A 9,295-nucleotide genomic window follows, 5' to 3' on the forward strand; every position below is an offset into this window, starting at 1 on the left:
ATTCTTATATTTATTACAATTTAAGTGAGCTTGTAGTAGTAATAGGTTTTGACCCTTTTATCTGGCAACAAAACTGACACCTTTATACGAGGGATCATGTTTGCATTAACCACAACACTTGCGGTCAAAATGCAAACAAAACGACAACTTTGATAACGTATGCACTGTCCTTGAAATTGATTGGTCCACACCGAGACAGCTTTTCTTAGAGCCCAGTCTCACATGGTGTTGGACCAGATGACGCCAAAAGGCGCACAACTCAAAGACAACGCACCATCAGAGTATTGAGAGCTCGGGGTAAGCATTTACATTATGAGACCTCTCGATTTAAAGCTTTCGTGACTGCAGGGATTCGTCTTCTTGGTTCTTTCGGTAAAGTCACATAGAATGGAAATAATAAAAGAATAAAAATAAAACATAATAAAATAAAATATTTATTTTATTATGTTTTAAAATAAAATAATTATTTTATTGTGTTTCATTTTTATTATTTCCATTCTACGTGACTTTACCGAAAGAACCAAGAAGACTTTATCAACAGTTTGCCTTTAGAGGCGAACCCCCCTTTTCCTGGTGACGACCGCTTGTGTTGCGATCATTTTGATTCGCTTTATTTTTATTGTTATTTTTTTTCTATATCTACGTGACTTTACCGAAAGAAGCAAAGAATATTGCAGTCGATGTTCTGCATCTCCGTCAGCCGTACGACACGAAGCGGTCTGTTTAAATGCACGATGACGTTACGGAGTCTATAATGTGTACAATAAGTGCAATGGAATCACATTATGTAGTATGGTATGTATGTGTGTATGTTGTCAGATACATTTCTTTGCATACTGGATAATAAAAATAAAAACTTTAAACACTGACACAGATGTATCCGCAAGCCAGAATTGGGATGTGAGTTAATCCAGGATCAGAATCTGCATGTAGACTGGAAGAATCCGATAAGCTATGAAGCTCTTCGTTTTTACAGATGTCCAGTCGGGGTGGGTCATAAAGTTGCAACAACAAACAGTCCAAACACACGATAGGAGTTGCAGAGTGTAGAAAATCTAAGCAAGTCACTGAATAAAAATGCGAATAAAGTACAGAAGTACACTTTGCATAAGTGCATAAATGCCTGGCGATGTTTCAACAATAAATGCAATCTTGGACAGGGCAGCAAACAAAAAACAGTCCCAGAACCACAACAAGACAGCACACAGCCCCTCAATAAAACTGCACATTAAAATGGGACTGTGGATACATGGGTGAGGATCACAGTTACAAATCACACTGGCAAATGTGGTCGCTACCCAGCGCTAATCATGTGCTCCAGACTATATTTTTTTTTTAAGGAAGGTTAAGTTTTGTTAAAGGGAGGAAACGAGGTTGTTTCAAAACGTTTGGTGCTGCAATCCGTGACGAGGCAGGATCTGCCTTGGACCGATAAGTCAGGGGGGAAAAGGGGAATCACGGGACCATTGGCAAAGTCTGTGGTTGTTGCGCGCGAATGGGGGAAGTGATGAGGTTAGGCGGGTGGAAATTACAAAAAAACACACGCGCCACCATCAGCAATGTTTTCTTGTCTCATAAAAATTATGTCAACTTTGTAACTCGCTGCTGCTGCGGTGTTACGGACTACCGCGCTCTGTGCTTCCAGTGTTCAGAGGACTGCTCAAGGCGCGGCTCCGGTTGGAGCACGCCATGTACCACACACATGTCGGTGATGTGCACGTCTTCTTTGAACGCTGGGGGAGCCGGAAAAGCCCCTCTCTGTACCAGCGTGGACGGCACCCTCGTGGTGTTCACCTTCTGAAGCGCTCGCTCGTCACCGTGGCGTGCGCGATGACCACCACAACCACCACCACCACCACGTGACTTTTCTTTCGTGTTGTACGTGGTGCTTTTAGCGCCACAGCGCGTGGATTTGTAGCGTTTATTTCCATTTGTTTGCTGGTGACTTTGTGTATGTCATATTGAAATCGCCTCCAGTGCTGTTGCTGCTGGCGGCAATAAAAGTAGTTTAAAAGTCAAAGTCTCGATTTAAAGCTTTCGTGACTGCAGGGATTCATCTTCTTGGTTCTTTCGGTAAAGACCACCACTAACACCATCACCAACACCACCACCATAAGAACAGGTCTGTCGGGAAGACAGACCTGTTCTTCAGACAGACCTGTTCTTCACCTGAGGACGGCTGCTTGCGTTGTGGCCGAAACGTCGTGAGAATTATTTTATTATGTTTTATTTTTATAATTTTATGATTTCCCTTCTACGTGACTTTACCGAAAGAACCAAGAAGATATTCTTAGGTTTTTTCGGTAAAGTCACGTAGGTAAAAAATTAAATTAATAAAAGTAAAATAAAATAAAAATAAAATAATAAAAATCACGACGTTTCGGAGGCAACACAAGCTTCCGTCTTCAGGTGGAACCGTCACAGCACGCTTGCCTCCGAAACGTCGTGATTTTTATTATTTTATTTTTATTTTATTTTACTTTTATTAATTTTAATTAAAAAAAAAACCTAAGAATATGAATCCTTGCAGTTACGAAAGCTTCAAATCTAGAACCAAGAAGATGGAGTCAAAGTCTCTCAAAGAGAGAGGAGGGGGGGGGGGGCACTGCTCAGAGGCAGCGAGGAGAGAACTAGCGGGGGAATGAAGACAGCAGGCGGACGTTGAGCCGATGCCATGCGGAGGGTGGCACAGCACCTTGGTCAGGGTGACACGAGGCACTGCGGCGCTGGGCCTTTGTGTCACTTGTCACGAAGCAACGGGTCTGCGGACCCTCCGCTTCCTCGTGGCCATTGCGGACTGATACTGCAGTGTTGGTGGTGTTGGTGGGGGTGGAGAGGATGTAGGGGGTTGTTTTTGTCATGGTGTTGGTGGTGGTGGTGGTAATGTTGTTGTTGGTGGTGGCATCGTGTTAGCACGCTACACCACGAACCCGGCGACCCGAGTTCGATTCCCGCTCACGGCCACCAGCACCCAGTGACGATTATAATCTTCTGAACCCGTCCTGGGCCTCCCCTACGTCGACTCAGACTCAAAATCAGCACCTGGTGCGATGTGTAAAAACATCGCCACTGTGGGAGACAAAGGCGGTCGGGCGTGGTGCTATTGGCCACACTGGCGGTGAAGCACTTGTGAGAACAACATAGGTTGCATATTGTACGTATTGTCACTCGTGTGGAGTTTGCCAAATAGAGTCGATCAGAAGTGAAATTTATTCCAAATGTGCGCTCTCAATTTGGTGACGGACCTGCCTCTGGAACGTCACTCAGTTTGTTTTTATTTTTTTCTTCTCTGCGCCTGGCGTGTTCGCTGCGGCTATACGTTAATCTATCTATCCAAATAAATAAAGACCTGTGAACTGTGTGTCTCAAACACCTCCAGGGTGCTTCCCGGCAAGGTAGAAAGCTGAAATTTGGTACATGTGTAATGACGACTTGACACACTTTCTTGAGATGGTTTCTTTATTGAAGAGACACGTTTACTCGAACAGGCGGAGGACCCCCATTGCAACAGCCCCAAGTCTCCCGCGCATCTCTCCCTTATATACGGACCGAGGCCACGCCCTCATTTTCGAACCTTCTCTCTGGCTCTAGACCATTCGCTCTACCAGCAGACTCTACCGTCCTTTTCTGATACCTTGCCACGCTCCTATTCTTGATCATTCTCGTAGCCACTAGTCCATTCGTACTGCAAGCTGACTCCCCTGCCATTACCTCCCGTGGCCACTAGTCCATTCGCACTGCAAGCTGACTCCCCTGTCGTTACCTCCCGTGGCCACTAGTCCATTCGCACTGCAAGCTGACTCCCCTGTCATTACCTCCCGTGGCCACTAGTCCATTCACACTGTAGGCTGACTCCCCTGTCATTACCTCCCGTGGCCACTAGTCCACTCACACTGCAAGCTGACTTCTCTGTCATTTCCTCCCGTGGCCACTAGTCCATTCACACTGTAGGCTGACTCCCCTGTCATTACCTCCCGTGGCCACTAGTCCATTCACACTGTAGGCTGACTCCCCTGTCATTACCTCCCGTGGCCACTAGTCCATTCACACTGTAGGCTGACTCCCCTGTCGTTACCTCCCGTGGCCACTAGTCCATTCGCACTGCAAGCTGACTCCCCTGTCATTACCTCCCGTGGCCACTAGTCTATTCGCACTGTAGGCTGACTCCCCTGTCATTACCTCCCGTGGCCACTAGTCCATTCGCACTGTAGGCTGACTCCCCTGTCATTACCTCCCGTGGCCACTAGTCCACTCACACTGCAAGCTGACTTCTCTGTCATTTCCTCCCGTGGCCACTAGTCCATTCACACTGTAGGCTGACTCCCCTGTCATTACCTCCCGTGGCCACTAGTCCATTCACACTGTAGGCTGACTCCCCTGTCATTACCTCCCGTGGCCACTAGTCCATTCACACTGTAGGCTGACTCCCCTGTCATTACCTCCCGTGGCCACTAGTCCATTCGCACTGTAGGCTGACTCCCCTGTCATTACCTCCCGTGGCCACTAGTCCATACACACTGCAGACTGACTCCCCTGTCATTACCTCCCGTGGCCACTAGTCCATTCACACTGTAGGCTGACTCCCCTGTCATTACCTCCCGTGGCCACTAGTCCATTCGCACTGCAGGCTGACTTCCCTGCAGAGGTCGCAAACGAGTTTTGATTCCTTACCCGTACCCGGCCGCACCAGGGTCGCAAACGGGTACCCGTACCCGGCACTTTGTCGATGTGTACGCATCATCATGATTACCGTTGCTCATGTTCGGGCGTATATTTTTTTGGTTATTTTCACTCGCCTGACCTCGTCACTTCCCCATATTTCGCGCGCAACAACCACAGATGTTGGCAATGCCCTCCGTTATCCCCCTTTTTGTCCTGCCTTATCGGCACAAGAACAGATTCCGCCTCGTCACATTCGTGTTACCGTGGCAACGCACGGTGGGTAACAATCGATCGGCGTCGAGATGGATTGTTACCTTGGCAACGGGCGGTGTGTAACAATCCATCGGCGTCGAGATGGATTGTTACCGTGGCAACGTGCGGTGGGTAACAATCCAACGGCGTCGAGATGGATTGTTACCGTGGCAACGTGCGGTGGGTAACAATCCAACGGCGTCGAGATGGATTGTTACCGTGACAACGCATGGTAACAATCCATCGGCGAGCGAGATGGATATTTCCATTTTGAAAATAAAACATGCTTCAAATCGCTTTAAACTATGGTCATTGTAGTGCGTATTTAATGTGGCGCTGCACTCTGATGTTGTAGGAGTGTTGTTATAACAATTAGCGTTGTTATAACGATTCTATATTTATTTAAAGTTGCGCATTTTGATGTGACGTCACATTTCTCAACCCCCCCCCCCCCCTTGTCACACATCGTCACAAAAATCTGACCCCTCCCCCCCCTAGGTGCGTGACGTCATTTATGGACGGCCCCTTACACCAGAGACGGCCTTGTTCTCTATGGCCTCGTCTCCGACTGATGCTCCTACTGTTGTGGAGTGACTCATGCAGCCAGCTATGGCTGCAGAGTTTTGTAGTACATGTTGTTTATGTCATTTATTGTGAAAATACGGTCACAGTTCCTATGATCACTGTTTCATTGCTTTTATGGCTTTATTTTGCTGATTTTCGACAAGTTTTTTGGTTTGGCCATGTTTGTTTGTCGTAGTACAGAGTAAGACTGATGGCCTTAATCTAAGTTGTCTTGTGATTGTTGTTGTTGTTTGACTTGCATCCCACTGGGATTTTTGCACACAGCGTTGGTGTACGGTGCTTTTTCTGCAATATTTTGCCGTCTTTTCTTGAATTTTCTGTTTGCACATAGTCACTTTCTTGTTCATGTTTTTGTTTTCTGTTTGTTGCGGTTGCACCCGATTCAAGAGCCGAATGGCTCACAGGGCTATACCTAATCAATGAACTTGAACTCACCATCAGCGTCAGACCAGAGAATAACGCGAGAAGGTGAACGGCACAAAAACAACGCCACGTGGGTGTGAGCAGCTGCAAGTATTCAAGTAAGACACCACAATTGTGCAAGACTTGATCCCCTTGCAAAGGGCATCTATTTGAATATCTTCTAGATTTGAAGTTTTCGTGACTGCAAGGATCCATACTCTTGGTTCTTTTTATTTATTATTATTATTTTTACCTACGTGACTTTACCGAAAGAACCGAGAGTATGTTTCGATTTAAAGCTTCTTTCGTGACTGCAGGGATTCATCTTCTTGGTTCTTTCGGTAAAGTCACGTAGAAGGGAAATAATAAAATAATAGCAAGCAGCCGTCTTCAGGTGAAGAACAGGTCTGCGACCTTCTAGATTTGAAGCTTTCGTGACTGCAAGGAATCATCTTCTTAGGTTTTTTCGGTAAAGTCACGTAGGTCAAAATTAATGAAAATAAAATAAAAAACAAAAATCACGACGTTTCGGAGGTCTGCGACCTGTTCTTCACCTGAGAACGGCTGCTTGCGTTGTAGCCGAAACGTCGTGAGAATAATTTTATTGTTTTATTTTTCTTATTTTATTATTTCCCTTCTACGTGACTTTACCGAGAGTATCTTCACACCTCCCGTTTCATGGCCAGAAAGGCTAAAACGCTCGTATGCTGCCACGTGCCCTCTGTGTTATCGATCGGGAAACATCGACCACCTTGTAAGGGATTCGGAATTGCATTTACATGGCACTCAATGCCACAATAGCTTGTCAACGCGCCTGACATCACAGCACAAAAACAACAACAACACAATCTTCTCAGCGGTGTGTAAACAAATGATTTTAAAACGTCCCTTTATTGAACATTGCATCTTTAAAATCACAGTGCAAGCCGCAGATATATATATATAAAAAAAACAATCATTGTGCGCATTTGATTCGTTAAGATCTGAGGTGTGTAGAAAGCTAAAGACTTCCACTCAGGATCGTGCAGAGCGGAAGCGAAAACAAAGCATCACAAAAATCACGACGTTTCGGAGGCAACACAAGCTTCCTTCTTCAGGTGGAACCGTCACAGCTCGATAGCTGTATCAAGTGAGTCACGTAGGTAAAAAATTAAAATTAATAAAAGTAAAATAGAAATAAAAATCACGACGTTTCGGAGGCAACACAAGCTTCCTTCTTCAGGTGGAACCGTCACAGCACGATAGCTGTATCAAGTGAGTCACGTAGGTAAAAAATAAAAATTAATAAAAGTAAAATAGAAATAAAAATCACGACGTTTCGGAGGCAACACAAGCTTCCGTCTTCAGGTGGAACCGTCACAGCACGATAGCTGTATCAAGTGTTGCCTCCGAAACGTCGTGATTTTTGTGATTTTTATTTTACTTTTATTAATTAAAAAATTTTTATCTACGTGACTTTACCGAAAAAAACCCCTAAGAATATGAATCCTTGCAGTCACGAAAGCTTCAAATCTAGAACGATAACAAAGAGATGAGGCTCCTGCCACCATGACTCTAACCCCTAGCCCTAGACTCTAACCCATACACCGCACCCTAAATCCTTCACTGTTACCTTAACTCCTAACCTTAAACTCTAAGACAAAACCCTGACCCATAACTCCGAGCCTCAACCCGTGACCATAATCTCCATCCCAAAAATCTGAACTCTAACCCCGAAGCCATTACCCTCGACTCTAACCCCTACCCTTCACGTGTGTACGTTGGACTTCTTTCGCACCGTACGTAGCCAAACGTACTCATCGGAGGTGCAGTGTTCAGTCTATGGGCAGTGTTAGTCTATGTGCTGTGTTGAGTCTATGGGCAGTGTTGAGTCTATGGGCAGTGTTGAGTCTATGTGCTGTGTTGTTGTCTATGGGTAGTGTTGAGTCTATGGGCAGTGTTGAGTCTATGGGCAGTGTTGAGTCTATGGGTAGTGTTGAGTCTATGGGCAGTGTTGAGTCTATGTGCTGTGTTGAGTCTATGGGCAGTGTTGAGTCTATGGGTAGTGTTGAGTCTATGGGCAGTGTTAGTCTATGGGCAGTGTTGAGTCTATGTGCTGTGTTGAGTCTATGGGCAGTGTTGAGTCTATGGGTAGTGTTGAGTCTATGGGCAGTGTTAGTCTATGTGCTGTGTTGAGTCTATGGGCAGTGTTGAGTCTATGGGTAGTGTTGAGTCTATGGGCAGTGTTAGTCTATGGGCAGTGTTGAGTCTATGTGCTGTGTTGAGTCTATGGGCAGTGTTGAGTCTATGGGTAGTGTTGAGTCTATGGGCAGTGTTAGTCTATGTGCTGTGTTGAGTCTATGGGCAGTGTTGAGTCTATGGGCAGTGTTAGTCTATGGGCAGTGTTGAGTCTATGTGCTGTGTTGAGTCTATGGGCAGTGTTGAGTCTATGGGCAGTGTTGAGTCTATGGGCAGTGTTAGTCTATGGGCAGTGTTGAGTCTATGTGCTGTGTTGAGTCTATGGGTAGTGTTGAGTCTATGGGCAGTGTTGAGTCTATGGGTAGTGTTGAGTCTATGGGCAGTGTTAGTCTATGGGCTGTGTTGAGTCTATGGGCAGTGTTAGTCTACGTGCAGCATGTATGTTGAACTTCTTTCGCACCGTACGAAGCCAACCGTGCCATCCATAAACAGGAACCCTGACCCTTAGCCAGCGGTGGGAGGGGGGAGGGGGGGGACAGATGTCACTGACAAAAGCGACAGCGAAGACGACAGCAGCAGCCGGAGCAGCGGCAGTCGGTACCCCCCCCCCCACTCGCCCCCCCCCCACTCGCCCCCCCCCCCACTCGCCCACCCCCCTACTCGCCCACCCATTCCGCTCGCCCCCCCCCCCCCACTCGCTCCCCACCCCCCCACTCGCCCCCCATCCCACTCGCCCACCCATTCCGCTCGCCCCCCCATCCCACTAGCCCCCCCCCCCACTCACTACCCACCCCCCCACTCGCCCCCCCCCACTTGCTCCCCACCCCCCCACTCGCTCCCCACCCCCCCACTCGCTCCCCACCCCCCCCACTCGCTCCCCCATCCCACTCGCCCCCCACTCACTACCCACCCCCCCACTCGCTCCCCACCCCCCCCACTCCCCACTCGCCCTCCCAATCCCAATCACCCCCCCCCCCCATTCGCTCCCCCCCCCACGTGACGGGCACAAGAGCAACAACAAGAGCAATTGAAGGAGTTCCCTGGCGAAGTATCCTGTGATAGTGAGGCTCGCTTGGGGCTGGCACCTGGACTCGCTTGACGCACGCCACCGATAACCTGATGGTCGGCCACTTTGAGCCTCCCTTTGAAGCAGTGGATCTTCTTCTTGTTCTTAACTTGGGGGGCACCCCCCCTCTCACCCCCCCCCCCTCTCACC

The sequence above is a fragment of the Lampetra planeri genome, chromosome 59, assembly GCF_965212315.1.
Source record: "Lampetra planeri chromosome 59, kcLamPlan1.2.h2, whole genome shotgun sequence".
NCBI classification, from domain to species: Eukaryota; Metazoa; Chordata; class Hyperoartia; order Petromyzontiformes; family Petromyzontidae; genus Lampetra; species Lampetra planeri.